The sequence below is a fragment of the Spea bombifrons genome, chromosome 2 (genome assembly GCF_027358695.1).
Source record: "Spea bombifrons isolate aSpeBom1 chromosome 2, aSpeBom1.2.pri, whole genome shotgun sequence".
Lineage (NCBI taxonomy): Eukaryota > Metazoa > Chordata > Amphibia > Anura > Pelobatidae > Spea > Spea bombifrons.
Window position 1 is genome coordinate 33,687,033 of NC_071088.1, and position 20,769 is coordinate 33,707,801.

The 20,769-nt window shown below is 42.4% G+C and overlaps 2 long non-coding RNA genes across 2 annotated transcripts; both read right to left on the reverse strand.

The window, feature by feature from the left end:
* Nucleotides 1-1,411: 1,411 nt before the first annotated feature.
* On the reverse strand, nucleotides 1,412-5,543 carry LOC128474989 (uncharacterized). Its single transcript, XR_008346419.1, has 2 exons — nucleotides 5,447-5,543; nucleotides 1,412-1,592 (listed from the first exon to the last, which is right to left on the reverse strand). It is a non-coding gene; the product is annotated as an uncharacterized LOC128474989 (long non-coding RNA).
* A 10,893-nt stretch (nucleotides 5,544-16,436) lies between these two features.
* LOC128474990 (uncharacterized) lies at nucleotides 16,437-20,557 on the reverse strand. Its single transcript, XR_008346420.1, has 2 exons — nucleotides 20,461-20,557; nucleotides 16,437-16,617 (listed from the first exon to the last, which is right to left on the reverse strand). It is a non-coding gene; the product is annotated as an uncharacterized LOC128474990 (long non-coding RNA).
* Between the last annotated feature and the right edge of the window lie 212 nt (nucleotides 20,558-20,769).

Sequence of the window (20,769 nt, forward strand, 5' to 3'; positions counted from 1 at the left end):
TCCACACATACCAATCCACAGATTCCACACATACCAATCCACAGATTCCACACATACCAATCCACGTTTACCAATCCACAGATTTCACACTTACCAATCCACATTTACCAATACACATACCAATCCACAGATTCCACACATACCAATCCACAGATTCCACACATACCAATCCACATTTACCAATCCACACTTACCAATCCACTCTCACTCTAACTGAATGATTTCCTACCTTTCCTCTTTTCTTCTTACAGCAGTCAGCTCCTTTTCTTTCTCTTCGCTCCTCTTCTTCTGTCTTCTTCCTGGTTCAGAGGGCACGGACGGCGGTGGGCGCGGCTTCAGTGTTGTGCGCCGGGATCTAACAAACCCCGGCGCACAGCAGCAGTTGCCGCGCAGATCGCGAGTGAGCGGTATCGGAGGTCTTTAACAGACCCCCGGCTCCCGGAGGTCTGTTAAAGACCTCCGATACCGCCCCCTTGCGAGCCTTCTCCTCCAGCGGCGGACATTGCTGTCCGTCTCTGGAGGGGTGTCGGCAAGTTGGCACCCCCCTGATGAGCGGCACCCGGTGCGGACCGCCCCCCCCCGCCCCCCGCTAGGTACGCTACTGGGTCTAAGAACGTCATCTACCTCTTAGAATGCAGTTGTGGGATCCAGTACATCGGACGGACCACAAGGGAGCTGAAAGTTAGAGGCCTCGAACACCTCGGGGGTATACGCAACAATAGCCTAAAACACAGTGTTCCCAAACACTGTAACACTTGTAAGGATTTTTCCTTGGCTGATTTTAGGGTGATAGGAATAGATCTTGCCGCACCCCATTGGAGAGGTGGAGACTTGATACAGCTTTTGGCGAAGAAAGAGACAGAGTGGATCTTTAAATTTCAGACACATAAAAGGGGGGGGGGGTTAAATACTGACCTGGACATTCTAGCATTTATTAATGAATAAAAAAAAAAATCCACATTTTAAGCACTGAGACACATTTGAATGAGATGTAATGCACTTTATCATGTTGGCTTATAAGCTTTGCATTTGCACTTTTTTATATTTACTTACCTGGAATGATTTATTAGTTATGAACTACTCCTTTTCATGATGGAATTGTCCATTGCATAATAGAAAAAACAATGCACTTTCAATAAATAATGCACCTTTTAATAAATAATGCACCTTATATATATAAAATAATGCACTTTATAATGATAAGTACATTAGTTTTTGCATATCACTTACCTGAGATTGTGTATTATCCTCTTATTTGTGGTACCGTCTATAGTTTTTTAATTCTTCCTCTTACTCTTATCTCCATTTTTATAGACTGGTATATGTCACATATGGATCTATTTATATAAACTTATATTTTAGATATATATAGACTTATACTTTTGTCAGTTAGTAAGACACACAGAGCATGTTTCTTATTCAAGTCTTTTTTATTTGTGGGATGCAAAAGGGAAATATGTCCGTTCTGTTTTAAGTATGCTTCGTCCCGGGACCTCTAAGCGAGCTATGGCTGTATTCTTCCTCCTTTGACTTGCAAGTGCACATTGACTGTGTTCGCCGTCCACGGAGATCATAACGGCGAATGAGGGTTCCTGTGGAGACGTACAGGGACGTAGTGGCGTCATGACGTACAAAGACGGGATAACGACGAGACTCGGCCCTCTACGGATACAACGTTGTGACGTACCCGGAAGCACCCATATAATATGGACTACGGACTCCAATAACATTTTACTTTGATTTTATTTGGTTTTATTGAGTTTGATTTTATTATTTGTTTATTGTCTCCTGAAGAAGCCGACGTGATATCGGCGAAACGCGTCGAGACTAATAAAGTTGGAAGTTTATAGCTGTCTACCGGAGTATCCAATTGATTTAGCTTGTGCACATTACTCTTTGAGTTGTGCTACTTCATCTTTGTAAGTGCAATTTTTATTTATTCGTTTTGCGGCTTAAAGATATTGCACCATCTTGGTTCTCCTTGGTTTTACAGCTTTCAAGACTTATTATACATCAAGTGTATTCAGAGTCCGTTTGATGAGCTTCATATATCCAGCCCATTTGTGAGTCGATCTTACACCTCATTAATATATCGTTTATTTTACGTATTACACTATTAGTATTTTATTTTTTGTTCCCCCATGTATATGCGCTCCACTATTTGCTGTTGGATGTTTGAAAGAGAAGTCAGAAGTATGGATCAACTAAACAGTTAAATATACCGTACAAGTCTCAATGTACCATATTGCTTTTCAGGATTCTAATTTCACTAATTCTTGTAATATACAGATTATATAACATTAGGGCTGAAACAACTAATCGATAATTATCGATTAATCGGATCGATTTTTATCGATTATAAAAAGGTTTTTTTCAGAGCAAATGCTATGAAAAACTCCTCTCCTTATAATAATCCGATCTCAAACAGAGATCGGATTATAACACCGGAATCCAGATCCCCCGTAACGCTGCAGGAGACCTGGATTCCCCTCACTGTCGGCCGGTCTCTCACTTCCGTCTCTCTCCCCCTCCCATCTGCCTCCTCCCCCCTCCCATACACTGCTCTGCCTCTCTACCCGGCACTGTTACTGACAGGCACTTTCCCTGCAGCTTCATAGAAGCCTCAGTGTAAGTGAAGGTGAGTAACGGAGTCTGTCTGTGCGATGCAGACCCCCACCGGCTGACAGAGAATCATCCTCTCTGACAGCCGGTGAGGGTCTGCATCGCACAGACAGACTCCGTTACTGCCCTTCACTTACACTGTGGCTTCTATGAAGCTGCAGGGAAAGTGCCTGTCAGTAACGGTGCCGGGTAGAGAGGCAGAGCGGTGTATGGGAGTGGGGAGGAGTCAGAGGGGTGTATGGGAGCCACCCTCCAATACACCACTCTGGCTCCTCCCCCTCTCATACGCCACTCTGCCTCTCTACCCGGCTCCCTAGTGTCTTGTCAGAAACGGAGGTTCACAGGAGGCAGAGTGGAGTATGGGAGGGGGGAGGGGGGAGGAGGCAGAGTGGAGTATGGGAGGGGGAGGAGGCAGAGTGGAGTATGGAAAGGGGGAGGAGGCAAAGTGATGTATGGGAGGGGGAGGAGGCAAAGTGATGTATGGGAGGGGGAGGAGGCAAAGTGATGTATGGGAGGGGGAGGAGGCAGAGTGGTGTATGGGAGGGGGAGGAGCCAGAGTGGAATATGGGAGGGGGAGGAGGCAAAGTGATGCATGGGAGGGGAGGAGCCAAAGTGATGTATGGGAGGGGGGAGGAGGCAGAGTGGAGTATTAGAGGGGGGAGGAGCTAGAGTGGTGTATGGGAGGGGGAGGAGCCAGAGTGGTGTATGGGAGGGGGCGGAGCCAGAGTGGTGTATGGGTGAGTTATAGTGGTGTATGGGGGGTATTATGAATTTTTAGGGCATATAGGGGGTATAAGGCATATGGATATTAGGCATATCAGGGGGGCATAAACATATCTGGGGGTAAAAGGTATATCAGGGGGCTCAGTGGCATATAGGGGGTATAAGACATATCGATATTAGGCATTTCAGGGGGGCATAAAACACATCTGGGGCAAAAGGTATATCAGGGGGCTCAGTTGCATATCACTGGCATATAAGGAGTATAAGGCATATCAGGGGCACAGTGGCATATCAGGGGACACAGTGGAATCTGGCATATAAGAGGTATAAGGCATATATGGGGGCAGAGTGGCAAGCTGGGGGTCAGATGTGCATAACTGTTTGGTAAAGAAAAAAATTTAAACAAGGCTTTTTTCTCAGTTTTTATTAAATATGAAAAATAGTTAACATATGAATTAATATTTACTAATAACTTTGTATTAAAACCTAGTTTGAGAAACACTGTGTTTGGGTTCTTGTAGCATTTATTATTATGTCAGTAAAATAAGAAGGTGAATAGAGAGAGGCCATTGCAATAAAGAGATGAAAGTGTAAATTGTACGTTTTTTATTGCAATTTTTCTTCAATTTAAAATAATGTATTTTTTTTATCCGATTAATCGATTAATCGACAAAATAATCAGCCAACTAATCGATTATTAAAATAATCGTTAGTTGCAGCCCTATATAACATATCGTTTTAGATTAAGGATATTTTATATATTTATATATATATATGTATGTATATTTACAGTGATTTAAACAGATTCACTTTTTTGTGTATAAGAGAATGTTCATATAGACTGGACTAATTGAAGATGGAGACTAAACAAGACGATTTTAGAGCTTTAATCTTTGTAACATAATCTGAAGATCCCAGATTGAATTAAAATCAGGGAATTTTATACCCCATCATCTGGCATAAGAACGTTTTTTTTTCAATTATTATTTTCCTTAACTACAAGTAAAATTAACAGAAATTTAAAAATATATATATTTTAAATTTTGAGCCATAGCACTACACATTTTGAAGTTTGGGGTTTTTTTTGGGTTAAAAAGGTATAACATCATTTAGAATGCAAAAACATTACTTCCATTCATTAATTTAGATTCTTAGTTTTATTTTGTTCACAAATAGAACTAGAGTCTCTTAGTGGATGCACTGAAGCTACACAGTATTGCCAGGGCTATAACCAAGAGTTATGTGTTAAAGCACCGGTGCGAAAAGTATTTAACTGGCGTTCTGGAGATAAATTACCGAGCATACCAGCAACCTGTCCTTTGCTATAGATTAAACAAATACTAAATAATTTAATAAAAAGTTTGCATTTATATCCGAATATAGACAAGTTAGGTGATGCATCTACAACAAGGCAAAAGAAAAATTTCCACGCATGATTAAGATAATGGGATGGGCATTAAGATATCCTTAATCTAAGACGAGATCAACAATTTATTAAAGTCTGAGTTTTATGCCAGGAAAGACGGGCAAATGGTAAGAAGGTACCTAGAACAAATCACTGCAAACCATGTGTAGCTATACTGACACACACCTAATAAACAAGGCAGCATCCTCTGTGCATCTATATATACACTTATATTATATATATTATATATATTATATATATATATATATATATATATATATATATATATTGTGTGTGTGTGTGTGTGTGTGTGTATGCCAGAGAACGAATGACAGCATGATGTGTGCATCATACATAATGTCATTCCTTATCAATATTAAGCCAATAAAGTTAACAAATCCTTAGGACACGAATGTGTAATAAATGGGAAAAGAGTGTCTTCTGTGTACACTGTGCAGGTGAGTGACGAAGTAATGTGTGATGTACAATGCATCATAATATGAAGTCCATGAGAAGGGACTGATATTAGGTGGAAGAAGCGATTAGGGATCCCAAAGAATGATGAATTGGAGAGTAAATCGTAAACCCCGTGGAATACCTGAACCTTTTAAACCCACGGCTTCATTTTAAGCGATTAGCCTGTTTTTTTAATACAAATACACACTGCAAGCACGCGTGGGACATGTCATCACTCACCGGGTACCAGATCCTCTTCCTCCCCGGCCGCCATCGCAGTAATTTACTGAGGTACACAGAGTGATTTATATGTGCAGTGCCGACAGCCGGACAACTGGTGTAAACTCATTGACAGCCCGCTTGCCTAAAGCAGCGGAAGGTCGCTCGTCCGTCAGGGATCTGCGACCGGAAGTAAACAAACTGCCGGTCTATAGCAACGGGGGTGGGAGAAGCAGAAGAACAGGAGGAGGTGAGTGTCCTTATCTGGCGACACCTGGTGGCCGGAGGGCTTCACTTCGGTGTCGTGAGTGCTCAGTAGTGTACCGAGTAGGATCGGGCGTTAAACAGACTGCAGTGTGTCTAGTAACGGTGCACAGAAAGGGATGCAAAACGGAAGGAAAGAGACTTTAGGCAATACGGAGGCTGTCCTTTCAGGTTCAGTTTCTCCTCTCTCATATGTCAAGCATCACAGCACCTCACATTAAAAGAAAAATAGTACTCATGGTTTCAATAATTACAGCACAATTTTTCCTTTAAATAATAACATTTCAGGGAAAGAAAATGTAAAAATAACGAGCAGGATGACATCTTGTGTTGTTCACATTTTTTTATATAAATAAAGCTGTGAGTGGCATACAGTACTCTGGCAGTGGAAGGGTTAAACGTGTTGCGTGGTGGATGGAACCTCTTCTGTCGGCTATCGTTGTGACATCATAATTGAAGCTTCAGGTAATACACTGGTTTTCCCCACCGAGTGCCATTTTGAAGGTCCATCCCAAGACAGCTGTCTTCCTGGCAAAGCGAACTGCAGAGTGTCGGCTACCCGGCAAAGAGATTTGCAGAGTGTCAGCGTTCCAGCAAGAGATCTGCGAAGCACATGAAGCGTGTGAATTTTTTTTTTTTAATTATATATACAACATCTTATGATCGATGAACACAATTTATAATTATTTTTTTTGTTTGTTGTTTTTTTGTTTTAATGTAGTCAGAGTTAACCTCTTAGTGCCCAGAGGGAAGGGTAGTTCTTCCAGCCATGGTTCCCCAGAGGTTTCCTCCTAAAAATGGGGGTTTTCCTCTCCTCCGAGCTGAAGAATGACTCTTTGTGAGTCCAGAGGTAGCTCCTTCTCTGTCCCCTTGCCCCTATCCATACAATGTTTTTTTTTATTATATAATAAAGTTTTGATTGTCCCCAACATTGATGTGTATGAGTAATTATTTCAAAATCATAAAAGGGATTAATTACTTTTAGTTCAAATATATTATTTCCTACTTAGAGGGTGGTAGGTAAATGGAAGTGGAAGGGGCTAACACACAAAAGTGCAGCTTCTCCAGTACCCTGGGTCACTACAGGGAAGCTTGGGGTCATGGGAGCGGTGTTGCAGCATGTCCCACTACCTGTCCACTTCAACAATGGCGTGTGGCTAGCCCCACCCATGCTGCCAGCTGGACCACCCAGTGATGTCAACAGGACTGCCCACCAAGTCAACAGGACTGCTCACCAACATCAGCAGCACCGCCAACCTGCATCCCACAAAGAGGGCTCTGGGTACCAGGACCCTAATGTTCCAATGTATGCTAAATAAAGAAGCAGAGGCTCAGCACTATGTATGCTAAGACAGTGAGGGAATTTAAACATGGATCAGATAGGCATATAGCTATTTTGAATCAAGACCAGGCCGAATGCTGATTAAGGTTTGAACCTTTCTGTTATGGGCAAAAAAGCATACTAGATGGGTCGAATAAATGTTGTTCAGCTTTGATGTTATGGAGGGCAGGATTTTGTAAGGCAAACAATTTGGATTGGGACAGGCCCAGTAAAACTAGCGCTTACACACTCACATTAAAATATTCTCATGCATCTGCAGCCTTATCTTATCCGCACACCTGGGAACTCTCTGGCTCCGACTGCCCAGAGCCCACCTTGCAGGATGCGGGTAGGAAGGCCTTCCTGACATCACCTGCCCCACCGATGTCATTGGTGGATCCCATCAACATGCAGGAGAAGTGGGCATGATGTGGGGCGTACCGCATTGCTGCTCCTGTGACCCGGGGTTTCCTGATCCAGGGAAACAGTGCTTCACCCCAAGTCTCCAGATGGAACCCAGAGAGTTCCCAGATATGCTCGTCTGGAGACTTTCCTTAGGGAAACCAATGATTCTGAGCTCATAGAAAAGTGGGCATCTAAGAAAGAAAGGTGAACCAATGGGTTTGGTTCCTAAAGAGCCATTGACCCTCATAAAAAGACCAAGGGTGTATGCTATTGCTTTTTTTTCATTCATTCTGTTAATATTAACATTGCTCTGAGCAATCTTTTTCCCCATCATCTTTGCTGTCCAGGTACCACACATTTTGGCTATTCTTAACAAAATATTCTACCACTTTTTCTTGGGTTCCTTAAGGATATTTAAATGCTGTATCTCTAATGTGATACATAGATGTAACATTTGTTTACCAGAATTATTGAGCACTCAGCCAGTGAAATGGTTAATTACTCTTTTTACAGTGGGTATAACTAAAACTTCACAATTCCTCTTCTATTCGGTCCTTTGGACCCACTTACAAATACATACCCACGTGAAAACATCCTCCACAGCCTTACCTTGTCCAAAGACTTTCCATTAGCACACAGTGCGAGCAGCCATTACTCGGGCCAGCCCCTGCCCCTTATCCTGCTGGTTGCACAGGGTGCACTACATGAGCATACCTGGGAACTTTCTAAATCAGCTGTCCTCAGATTCTCCAATACCGGTCCTCATGGAAACCTTGACTTCTCATTATTTAAAGAGACACATAATTGAGTCACCTCCAGTCAAGCAGGCATATCAACCATAACATACTGGAAGCAAAAGCACCAGTTGGGTGTAAAATAGCAATGCATATAATGCACAATATCAGGCTCCAGTAATAATACAAATAAGTAATAACACAGCAGGAAAATAGACTGCATTGTGCATACCTGTAATTTTGTTTGGGAGATTACTGTGAGCTGGACACATGAACGATGAACACAATTTATAATTATTTTTTTTGTTTGTTGTTTTTTTGTTTTAATGTAGTCAGAGTTAACCTCTTAGTGCCCAGAGGGAAGGGTAGTTCTTCCAGCCATGGTTCCCCAGAGGTTTCCTCCTAAAAATGGGGGTTTTCCTCTCCTCCGAGCTGAAGAATGACTCTTTGTGAGTCCAGAGGTAGCTCCTTCTCTGTCCCCTTGCCCCTATCCATACAATGTTTTTTTTTATTATATAATAAAGTTTTGATTGTCCCCAACATTGATGTGTATGAGTAATTATTTCAAAATCATAAAAGGGATTAATTACTTTTAGTTCAAATATATTATTTCCTACTTAGAGGGTGGTAGGTAAATGGAAGTGGAAGGGGCTAACACACAAAAGTGCAGCTTCTCCAGTACCCTGGGTCACTACAGGGAAGCTTGGGGTCATGGGAGCGGTGTTGCAGCATGTCCCACTACCTGCCCACTTCAACAATGGCGTGTGGCTAGCCCCACCCATGCTGCCAGCTGGACCACCCAGTGATGTCAACAGGACTGCCCACCAAGTCAACAGGACTGCCCACCAAGTCAACAGGACTGCTCACCAACATCAGCAGCACCGCCAACCTGCATCCCACAAAGAGGGCTCTGGGTACCAGGACCCTAATGTTCCAATGTATGCTAAATAAAGAAGCAGAGGCTCAGCACTATGTATGCTAAGACAGTGAGGGAATTTAAACATGGATCAGATAGGCATATAGCTATTTTGAATCAAGACCAGGCCGAATGCTGATTAAGGTTTGAACCTTTCTGTTATGGGCAAAAAAGCATACTAGATGGGTCGAATAAATGTTGTTCAGCTTTGATGTTATGGAGGGCAGGATTTTGTAAGGCAAACAATTTGGATTGGGACAGGCCCAGTAAAACTAGCGCTTACACACTCACATTAAAATATTCTCATGCATCTGCAGCCTTATCTTATCCGCACACCTGGGAACTCTCTGGCTCCGACTGCCCAGAGCCCACCTTGCAGGATGCGGGTAGGAAGGCCTGTGAAATGGTTAATTACTCTTTTTACAGTGGGTATAACTAAAACTTCACAATTCCTCTTCTATTCGGTCCTTTGGACCCACTTACAAATACATACCCACGTGAAAACATCCTCCACAGCCTTACCTTGTCCAAAGACTTTCCATTAGCACACAGTGCGAGCAGCCATTACTCGGGCCAGCCCCTGCCCCTTATCCTGCTGGTTGCACAGGGTGCACTACATGAGCATACCTGGGAACTTTCTAAATCAGCTGTCCTCAGATTCTCCAATACCGGTCCTCATGGAAACCTTGACTTCTCATTATTTAAAGAGACACATAATTGAGTCACCTCCAGTCAAGCAGGCATATCAACCATAACATACTGGAAGCAAAAGCACCAGTTGGGTGTAAAATAGCAATGCATATAATGCACAATATCAGGCTCCAGTAATAATACAAATAAGTAATAACACAGCAGGAAAATAGACTGCATTGTGCATACCTGTAATTTTGTTTGGGAGATTACTGTGAGCTGGACACATGAACGGACAGAACATTTGAGCTAGTGGCTAAAGGAAATATTTGTAGAAAAAAAGCTAGATTAAGACATCCCTCGGCATTATATTCTGACCCATTCCACCACCGTTCCTCAATCTCTAGGGTCTCATTACTGATGTTGTAAACTAATAGTCACTCTCCTTCAGATCATGAAATGGTTGCCGTAAGGTCTTGCAATGTGATATTTTCAGCAGAGGAAGCAGATACGCATAAATATCAGATAATGAGATGTGATTTTGTGGATCATTCATGAGAAATCCCCTACCGGCAATCGACTAAAATATGTTTGGTCTAAGTAAAAAAATAAATAAATAAATAAACACTCTAGAAGCATTAGTTACAAGCATAGTTACATAAATTCATGTCAAAACAATTACGGAAACTAGATGAAACCATCTGTTTTTATGGAGCTGGTTTTTTGTAACGCTGGTACAAATGGTGTGTAATTACAGTCATATAAGTATTAGAACATTCCCTGAAATAGGCACTATATGAAATTATTTCCATATTACACTGTGAAGGTGTAATAATATATAATTAAGCAAGATGCTTTTGATTTATGAATGGGTCCGGTATGAGTTAGAGGCAGATGATTGTAGATCAGTGATGGGCAACCTTTTTAGCGTTGTGTGTCAAAAATCGGCAAAAAATCGAGCATGCTTTCCTACCTTTCCTCTTTTCTCCTTACAGCTCCTTTTCCTGCTCTTCGCTCCTCTTCTTCTTCAGTTCTTCTGTCTTCTTCCGAGGGCACGGGGTTCAGAGGGCACGGACAGCGGTGGGCGCGGCTTCAGTGTTGTGCGCCGGGATCTGACAACAAACCCCGGCGCACAACAGCTGTTGCCGCGCGGATCGCAAGGGAGCGGTATCGGAGGTCTTTAACAGACCTCCGGCTCCCATGAGTGATTTTAAGCCGGGTTCAAGGGAGATCCTTGAACCGGCTTAAAATCACTCAAGGGAGCCGGTGGTCTGTTAAAGACCTCCGATACCGCTCCCTTGCGAGCCTGCTCCTCCAGCGGCGGACATTACTGTCCGTCTCTGGAGGGGTGCCCCCTGATGAGCGGCACCCGGTGCGGACCGCCCCCCCCCCCAGGTACGCTACTGCACGTCCCGCCCCCCCCCCGTTCCTCCAGCACAGATTCTTTCATCCTCGGCGGCCGTGCAGGAGCCGAGGATGAATCGCATGAAATCCTGCGCGTGTCACCCCAAATGGCGTGTCATAGGTTCGCCATCACTGTTGTAGATTATCACAAGCAAGATTGACGTTAATTAGTTTAAGTACAAATATTACATCTATGTCCTCCATGAGAAAGATTGCTACTTTGAATGGCACCTGTGATCACAAAATTAAATACATTGTGCATTTTCTTCTAGCCATAGGCATGTTTGAAAGAGAAGTCAGAAGTATGGATGAACTAAACAGTTAAATATACCGTACAAGTCTCAATGTACCATATTGCTTTTCAGGATTCTAATTTCACTAATTCTTGTAATATACAGATTATATAACATATCGTTTTAGATTAAGGATATTTTATATATATATATATATATATATATATATATATATATATATATATATATATGTATATTTACGGTGATTTAAACAAATTCACTTTTTTGTGTATAAGAAAATGTTCATATAGACTGGTCTGGTCCTCTGGCGGCGCTACATTGATGATATACTGATTATATGGAAAGGGACACCAGAGGATCTCAATAAGTTTTTAGACTTTATAAATGACAACCAATACAATTTAAAATTTTCATCATGCATTCACCCTCAAGAAATTAATTTTCTAGATCTTACACTCTATATAGAGGAGGACATGATAAAATCCAAAACGTTCCTTAAACCAACAGATGGTAATAGTTACCGTATTTGCTCGATTATAAGACGACCCTGATTATAAGACGACCCCCCAAAATCTGAATATTAAATTAGGAAAAAAAGAAAAAGCCTGAATATAAGACGACCCCAAAGGAAAAAAGTTTTACCAGTAAATGTTAATTCATGTAAACTATTTTTTTAATAAAAGCTATGATTGAGAAAAATATTTTTTTTTGTTTTTATTTCCTTGTATTTTCCAACCTGTCCCCCAGTTACGCACATCTGCCCCCAGGCTTGCCACCCCAATATGGCACTGTGGCCCATGATATGCCTTTTAACCCTCTATATGCCACTGTGCCCCATGGTATGCCTTTTGACCCCCTATGTGCCACTCTGCCTCCAGAAATGCCTTATACCCCTATATCCCATTCTGGCATTTAGGGGGTTAAAATGCATATTATGGGGCAGAGTGGCATATAGGGAGGTATAAGGCATTTCAGGAGGCAGAGTGGCATTAAGGGAGTTAAAAGGCATTGTATAGAGCACTCTGCCTCCAGAAATGCCTTATACCCCTATATGCCACTCTGGCATTTAGGGGGTTAAAAGGCATATTATGGGGCAGAATGGCATATAGGGAGGTATAAGGCATTTCAGGAGGCAGAGTGCTCTATTAAATGCCCCCTTAACGCCACTCCAGAAATGCCCTATGCCCCCATTTAACACACACACACACACCCTATACCCCCATTTAACATACCCCCATTTAACACACACACACACACACACACACTCTCTCTCGCTCCCCCCCTTCCCCTCTCTCACCCCTCTCTCCCCCATCTCTTACCGGTGCTTCCAGCCGGGGTAGCGGGTTGACGTCGCCTTCCGCTGCAGCCGCAAGGAGGTGGAGTTGGCAGCGGGGGTTTGTATGCGTCCGTCGCGTATACTTTCCCCGGCTGTCAGGGGTCAGAGATCAGAGTTCCCCGCACCGGTGCGGGGAACTCTGGTCTCTGACAGCCGGGGAAGGTCTACGCGAAGGACGCAGACAACCCCCACTGCTAGCCACACCTCCTTCCGGCTGCAGCGGACGTTGTCTGCGCGGATCGCGTGGACGTCAACCCGCTGCCCCGGCAACACAGCAGGAAGCACCGGTAAGTGTGTGTGATGGGGGGGGGGTGAGACAGGAGGATCCAGGTCCCCTGCAGCGGTGCGGGGGATCTGGATCTTAGTCTCCTAATCAGACCTCTATTTGAGGTCTGATTAGAAGACGACCCCGATTAGAAGACAAGGGGTATTTTTCAGAGCATTTGCTCTGAAAAAAACCTCGTCTTATAATCGAGCAAATACGGTATATTGACTACGCCACCTGCCATCCCCCACACTGGTTGCAGAATGTCCCTAAAGGACAATTCGCACATATCCGCAGGAATTGCACTAAGGACAATGATTTTTTTAACTCAAAGCGGATTATTAATGGATAAATTTAGAGAGAAATTATTAGAGAGAAAGAGCTTTTACAAAAACACCTGGATTGTACAATAAAGAAAAAGAGGGATTTTTTTCTGGGAGAAAGGGAACATAAATCTAAGAAAACGTTCGATTTTGCGCTCTTAACAAAATATAATGATAAGGCGTTTGAAATTAAAAAGGCAATAAAAAAATGCTGGCCTATTTTGCACCAAGATAACGTCTTAAAAAATCACCTCCCAGAAAAAACGAATATAATTTATAAGAAGGTTGAAAGTTTGAAATCAATTCTGGCCCCGAGCGTTCTGCCCCTAGTGACGGAAACCATAAAGGAAGATAACTCCTTTCTTAAAAAGAAAAATCCAGGGTTTTACAGATGCGGGAGATGCAAGCTTTGTAGGACGTGTTTAAAACAAGATAAAAAAATCACTAAGTTCAAATGCTCTATCACCAAGAAAGAATATAACATTAGGCATTTTATTCACTGTGGGTCTAAGCAGGGGCGTAGCTAGAGTATTTGGCACCCGGGGCGGATCCTGTAAGTGGCACCCCCCCCCAAAATGTAAAGACATCTACAAAATTATGTTGGCAAGAATATTTATTGAACCAATTTGTAAACTGTAAACAACAAGAAATCTGAAAAAATAAATTAATAATTTATAAGTAAAATAAACACGTTTAAATAACATTTACTGAACATATAATAGTGCTTTCTTTAATAACCCTCCAAAAAAAACGGCGTCCACATTGCCCACATAGAACCTGACCAGCACCCAAATTACACACACATAGGACGTGCCATATTTGCCCCCAAACAGCCCAGCATGAGTCAGCATTGTTCCCAAACAGCCGAGTGTACGCCATCTTTGTCTCATAAACACGCTACCTGTGCCATCTTTGTCCCATAAACACCCTGCTTATACCATCTTTGCCTTTTTGACAAATCAACTATACACCTATGATTAACACAAACACTTTTACAGTCACTCACTAATTCACTTTCATTCACACAATAATTTATTCTTTCACACAAATTATTTACACATATTCATTGATGCATTCTCACAAATCCCTTAAATCTCTCGCTCATTCACACAATTCATCCACACATTAATCCATTCGCTCTCATTCTGACTCTTTATTTCAATATTCTTGCTACCTTCCTTTCTCCCTATCTACACATTCTCACCCCTTCTGCCCTATCTAGCCCTTCTCACTTCCTTCTCCCTATCTACCCCCTATCCCCCCCCGTCTCACTCCCTTCTCCCTATCTACCCCCCCTAACTATCTACCCTCTCCCCCCTTTGAAGTTCACTTACCTTTCAGGAGTCCTGGTGTGGGGGTGCAAGGCCTCTGTCTCCCAGCTCTGCCACTGTATGGAACAGCATGGTAAGTGTGGATTGGTAAGTGTGGATTGGTAAATGTGTGAGAGTGCATAATTATATAATGAAAAAGACATTGGAAATGGTACAGCATAACACCCATCACTCTCACACATTTACCAATCCACACTTACCATTCCAGATGCCACACATACCAATCCACAGATTCCACACATACCAATCCACAGATCCCACACATACCACACACACCAATCCACAGATTCCACACATACCAATCCACACATACCAATCCACAGATTCCACACATACCAATCCACAGATTCCACACATACCAATCCACACTTACCAATCCACAGATTCCACACATACCAATCCACACTTAACAATTCACACATACCAATCCACATTTACCAATCCACACTTACCAATCCACACATACCAATCCACAGATTCCACACATACCAATCCACGTTTACCAATCCACAGATTTCACACTTACCAATCCACATTTACCAATACACATACCAATCCACAGATTCCACACATACCAATCCACAGATTCCACACATACCAATCCACATTTACCAATCCACACTTACCAATCCACTCTCACTCTAACTGAATGATTTCCTACCTTTCCTCTTTTCTTCTTACAGCAGTCAGCTCCTTTTCTTTCTCTTCGCTCCTCTTCTTCTGTCTTCTTCCTGGTTCAGAGGGCACGGACGGCGGTGGGCGCGGCTTCAGTGTTGTGCGCCGGGATCTAACAAACCCCGGCGCACAGCAGCAGTTGCCGCGCAGATCGCGAGTGAGCGGTATCGGAGGTCTTTAACAGACCCCCGGCTCCCGGGTCTGTTAAAGACCTCCGATACCGCTCCCTTGCGAGCCTTCTCCTCCAGCGGCGGACATTGCTGTCCGTCTCTGGAGGGGTGTCGGCAAGTTGGCACCCCCCTGATGAGCGGCACCCGGTGCGGACCGCCCCCCGCTAGGTACGCTACTGGGTCTAAGAACGTCATCTACCTCTTAGAATGCAGTTGTGGGATCCAGTACATCGGACGGACCACAAGGGAGCTGAAAGTTAGAGGCCTCGAACACCTCGGGGGTATACGCAACAATAGCCTAAAACACAGTGTTCCCAAACACTGTAACACTTGTAAGGATTTTTCCTTGGCTGATTTTAGGGTGATAGGAATAGATCTTGCCGCACCCCATTGGAGAGGTGGAGACTTGATACAGCTTTTGGCGAAGAAAGAGACAGAGTGGATCTTTAAATTTCAGACACATAAAAGGGGGGGGTTAAATACTGACCTGGACATTCTAGCATTTATTAATGAATAAAAAAAAAAATCCACATTTTAAGCACTGAGACACATTTGAATGAGATGTAATGCACTTTATCATGTTGGCTTATAAGCTTTGCATTTGCACTTTTTTATATTTACTTACCTGGAATGATTTATTAGTTATGAACTACTCCTTTTCATGATGGAATTGTCCATTGCATAATAGAAAAAACAATGCACTTTCAATAAATAATGCACCTTTTAATAAATAATGCACCTTATATATATAAAATAATGCACTTTATAATGATAAGTACATTAGTTTTTGCATATCACTTACCTGAGATTGTGTATTATCCTCTTATTTGTGGTACCGTCTATAGTTTTTTAATTCTTCCTCTTACTCTTATCTCCATTTTTATAGACTGGTATATGTCACATATGGATCTATTTATATAAACTTATATTTTAGATATATATAGACTTATACTTTTGTCAGTTAGTAAGACACACAGAGCATGTTTCTTATTCAAGTCTTTTTTATTTGTGGGATGCAAAAGGGAAATATGTCCGTTCTGTTTTAAGTATGCTTCGTCCCGGGACCTCTAAGCGAGCTATGGCTGTATTCTTCCTCCTTTGACTTGCAAGTGCACATTGACTGTGTTCGCCGTCCACGGAGATCATAACGGCGAATGAGGGTTCCTGTGGAGACGTACAGGGACGTAGTGGCGTCATGACGTACAAAGACGGGATAACGACGAGACTCGGCCCTCTACGGATACAACGTTGTGACGTACCCGGAAGCACCCATATAATATGGACTACGGACTCCAATAACATTTTACTTTGATTTTATTTGGTTTTATTGAGTTTGATTTTATTATTTGTTTATTGTCTCCTGAAGAAGCCGACGTGCTATCGGCGAAACGCGTCGAGACTAATAAAGTTGGAAGTTTATAGCTGTCTACCGGAGTATCCAATTGATTTAGCTTGTGCACATTACTCTTTGAGTTGTGCTACTTCATCTTTGTAAGTGCAATTTTTATTTATTCGTTTTGCGGCTTAAAGATATTGCACCATCTTGGTTCTCCTTGGTTTTACAGCTTTCAAGACTTATTATACATCAAGTGTATTCAGAGTCCGTTTGATGAGCTTCATATATCCAGCCCATTTGTGAGTCGATCTTACACCTCATTAATATATCGTTTATTTTACGTATTACACTATTAGTATTTTCTTTTTTGTTCCCCCATGTATATGCGCTCCACTATTTGCTGTTGGATGTTTGAAAGAGAAGTCAGAAGTATGGATCAACTAAACAGTTAAATATACCGTACAAGTCTCAATGTACCATATTGCTTTTCAGGATTCTAATTTCACTAATTCTTGTAATATACAGATTATATAACATTAGGGCTGAAACAACTAATCGATAATTATCGATTAATCGGATCGATTTTTATCGATTATAAAAAGGTTTTTTTCAGAGCAAATGCTATGAAAAACTCCTCTCCTTATAATAATCCGATCTCAAACAGAGATCGGATTATAACACCGGAATCCAGATCCCCCGTAACGCTGCAGGAGACCTGGATTCCCCTCACTGTCGGCCGGTCTCTCACTTCCGTCTCTCTCCCCCTCCCATCTGCCTCCTCCCCCCTCCCATACACTGCTCTGCCTCTCTACCCGGCACTGTTACTGACAGGCACTTTCCCTGCAGCTTCATAGAAGCCTCAGTGTAAGTGAAGGTGAGTAACGGAGTCTGTCTGTGCGATGCAGACCCCCACCGGCTGACAGAGAATCATCCTCTCTGACAGCCGGTGAGGGTCTGCATCGCACAGACAGACTCCGTTACTGCCCTTCACTTACACTGTGGCTTCTATGAAGCTGCAGGGAAAGTGCCTGTCAGTAACGGTGCCGGGTAGAGAGGCAGAGCGGTGTATGGGAGTGGGGAGGAGTCAGAGGGGTGTATGGGAGCCACCCTCCAATACACCACTCTGGCTCCTCCCCCTCTCATACGCCACTCTGCCTCTCTACCCGGCTCCCTAGTGTCTTGTCAGAAACGGAGGTTCACAGGAGGCAGAGTGGAGTATGGGAGGGGGGAGGGGGGAGGAGGCAGAGTGGAGTATGGGAGGGGGAGGAGGCAGAGTGGAGTATGGAAAGGGGGAGGAGGCAAAGTGATGTATGGGAGGGGGAGGAGGCAAAGTGATGTATGGGAGGGGGAGGAGGCAAAGTGATGTATGGGAGGGGGAGGAGGCAGAGTGGTGTATGGGAGGGGGAGGAGCCAGAGTGGAATATGGGAGGGGGAGGAGGCAAAGTGATGCATGGGAGGGGAGGAGCCAAAGTGATGTATGGGAGGGGGGAGGAGGCAGAGTGGAGTATTAGAGGGGGGAGGAGCTAGAGTGGTGTATGGGAGGGGGAGGAGCCAGAGTGGTGTATGGGAGGGGGCGGAGCCAGAGTGGTGTATGGGTGAGTTATAGTGGTGTATGGGGGGTATTATGAATTTTTAGGGCATATAGGGGGTATAAGGCATATGGATATTAGGCATATCAGGGGGGCATAAACATATCTGGGGGTAAAAGGTATATCAGGGGGCTCAGTGGCATATAGGGGGTATAAGACATATCGATATTAGGCATTTCAGGGGGGCATAAAACACATCTGGGGCAAAAGGTATATCAGGGGGCTCAGTTGCATATCACTGGCATATAAGGAGTATAAGGCATATCAGGGGCACAGTGGCATATCAGGGGACACAGTGGAATCTGGCATATAAGAGGTATAAGGCATATATGGGGGCAGAGTGGCAAGCTGGGGGTCAGATGTGCATAACTGGGGGCAGTTTGGTAAAGAAAAAAATTTAAACAAGGCTTTTTTCTCAGTTTTTATTAAATATGAAAAATAGTTAACATATGAATTAATATTTACTAATAACTTTGTATTAAAACCTAGTTTGAGAAACACTGTGTTTGGGTTCTTGTAGCATTTATTATTATGTCAGTAAAATAAGAAGGTGAATAGAGAGAGGCCATTGCAATAAAGAGATGAAAGTGTAAATTGTACGTTTTTTATTGCAATTTTTCTTCAATTTAAAATAATGTATTTTTTTTATCCGATTAATCGATTAATCGACAAAATAATCAGCCAACTAATCGATTATTAAAATAATCGTTAGTTGCAGCCCTATATAACATATCGTTTTAGATTAAGGATATTTTATATATATATATGTATGTATATTTACAGTGATTTAAACAGATTCACTTTTTTGTGTATAAGAGAATGTTCATATAGACTGGACTAATTGAAGATGGAGACTAAACAAGACGATTTTAGAGCTTTAATCTTTGTAACATAATCTGAAGATCCCAGATTGAATTAAAATCAGGGAATTTTATACCCCATCATCTGGCATAAGAACGTTTTTTTTTCAATTATTATTTTCCTTAACTACAAGTAAAATTAACAGAAATTTAAAAATATATATATTTTAAATTTTGAGCCATAGCACTACACATTTTGAAGTTTGGGGTTTTTTTTGGGTTAAAAAGGTATAACATCATTTAGAATGCAAAAACATTACTTCCATTCATTAATTTAGATTCTTAGTTTTATTTTGTTCACAAATAGAACTAGAGTCTCTTAGTGGATGCACTGAAGCTACACAGTATTGCCAGGGCTATAACCAAGAGTTATGTGTTAAAGCACCGGTGCGAAAAGTATTTAACTGGCGTTCTGGAGATAAATTACCGAGCATACCAGCAACCTGTCCTTTGCTATAGATTAAACAAATACTAAATAATTTAATAAAAAGTTTGCATTTATATCCGAATATAGACAAGTTAGGTGATGCATCTACAACAAGGCAAAAGAAAAATTTCCACGCATGATTAAGATAATGGGATGGGCATTAAGATATCCTTAATCTAAGACGAGATCAACAATTTATTAAAGTCTGAGTTTTATGCCAGGAAAGACGGGCAAATGGTAAGAAGGTACCTAGAACAAATCACTGCAAACCATGTGTAGCTATACTGACACACACCTAATAAACAAGGCAGCATCCTCTGTGCATCTATATATACACTTATATTATATATATTATATATATTATATATATATATATATATATATATATATATTGTGTGTGTGTGTGTGTGTGTATGCCAGAGAACGAATGACAGCATGATGTGTGCATCATACATAATGTCATTCCTTATCAATATTAAGCCAATAAAGTTAACAAATCCTTAGGACACGAATGTGTAATAAATGGGAAAAGAGTGTCTTCTGTGTACACTGTGCAGGTGAGTGACGAAGTAATGTGTGATGTACAATGCATCATAATATGAAGTCCATGAGAAGGGACTGATATTAGGTGGAAGAAGCGATTAGGGATCCCAAAGAATGATGAATTGGAGAGTAAATCGTAAACCCCGTGGAATACCTGAACCTTTTAAACCCACGGCTTCATTTTAAGCGATTAGCCTGTTTTTTTAATACAAATACACACCGCAAGCACGCGTGGGACATGTCATCACTCACCGGGTACCAGATCCTCTTCCTCCCCGGCCGCCATCGCAGTAATTTACTGAGGTACACAGAGTGATTTATATGTGCAGTGCCGACAGCCGGACAACTGGTGTAAACTCATTGACAGCCCGCTTGCCTAAAGCAGCGGAAGGTCGCTCGTCCGTCAGGGATCTGCGACCGGAAGTAAACAAACTGCCGGTCTATAGCAACGGGGGTGGGAGAAGCAGAAGAACAGGAGGAGGTGAGTGTCCTTATCTGGCGACACCTGGTGGCCGGAGGGCTTCACTTCGGTGTCGTGAGTGCTCAGTAGTGTACCGAGTA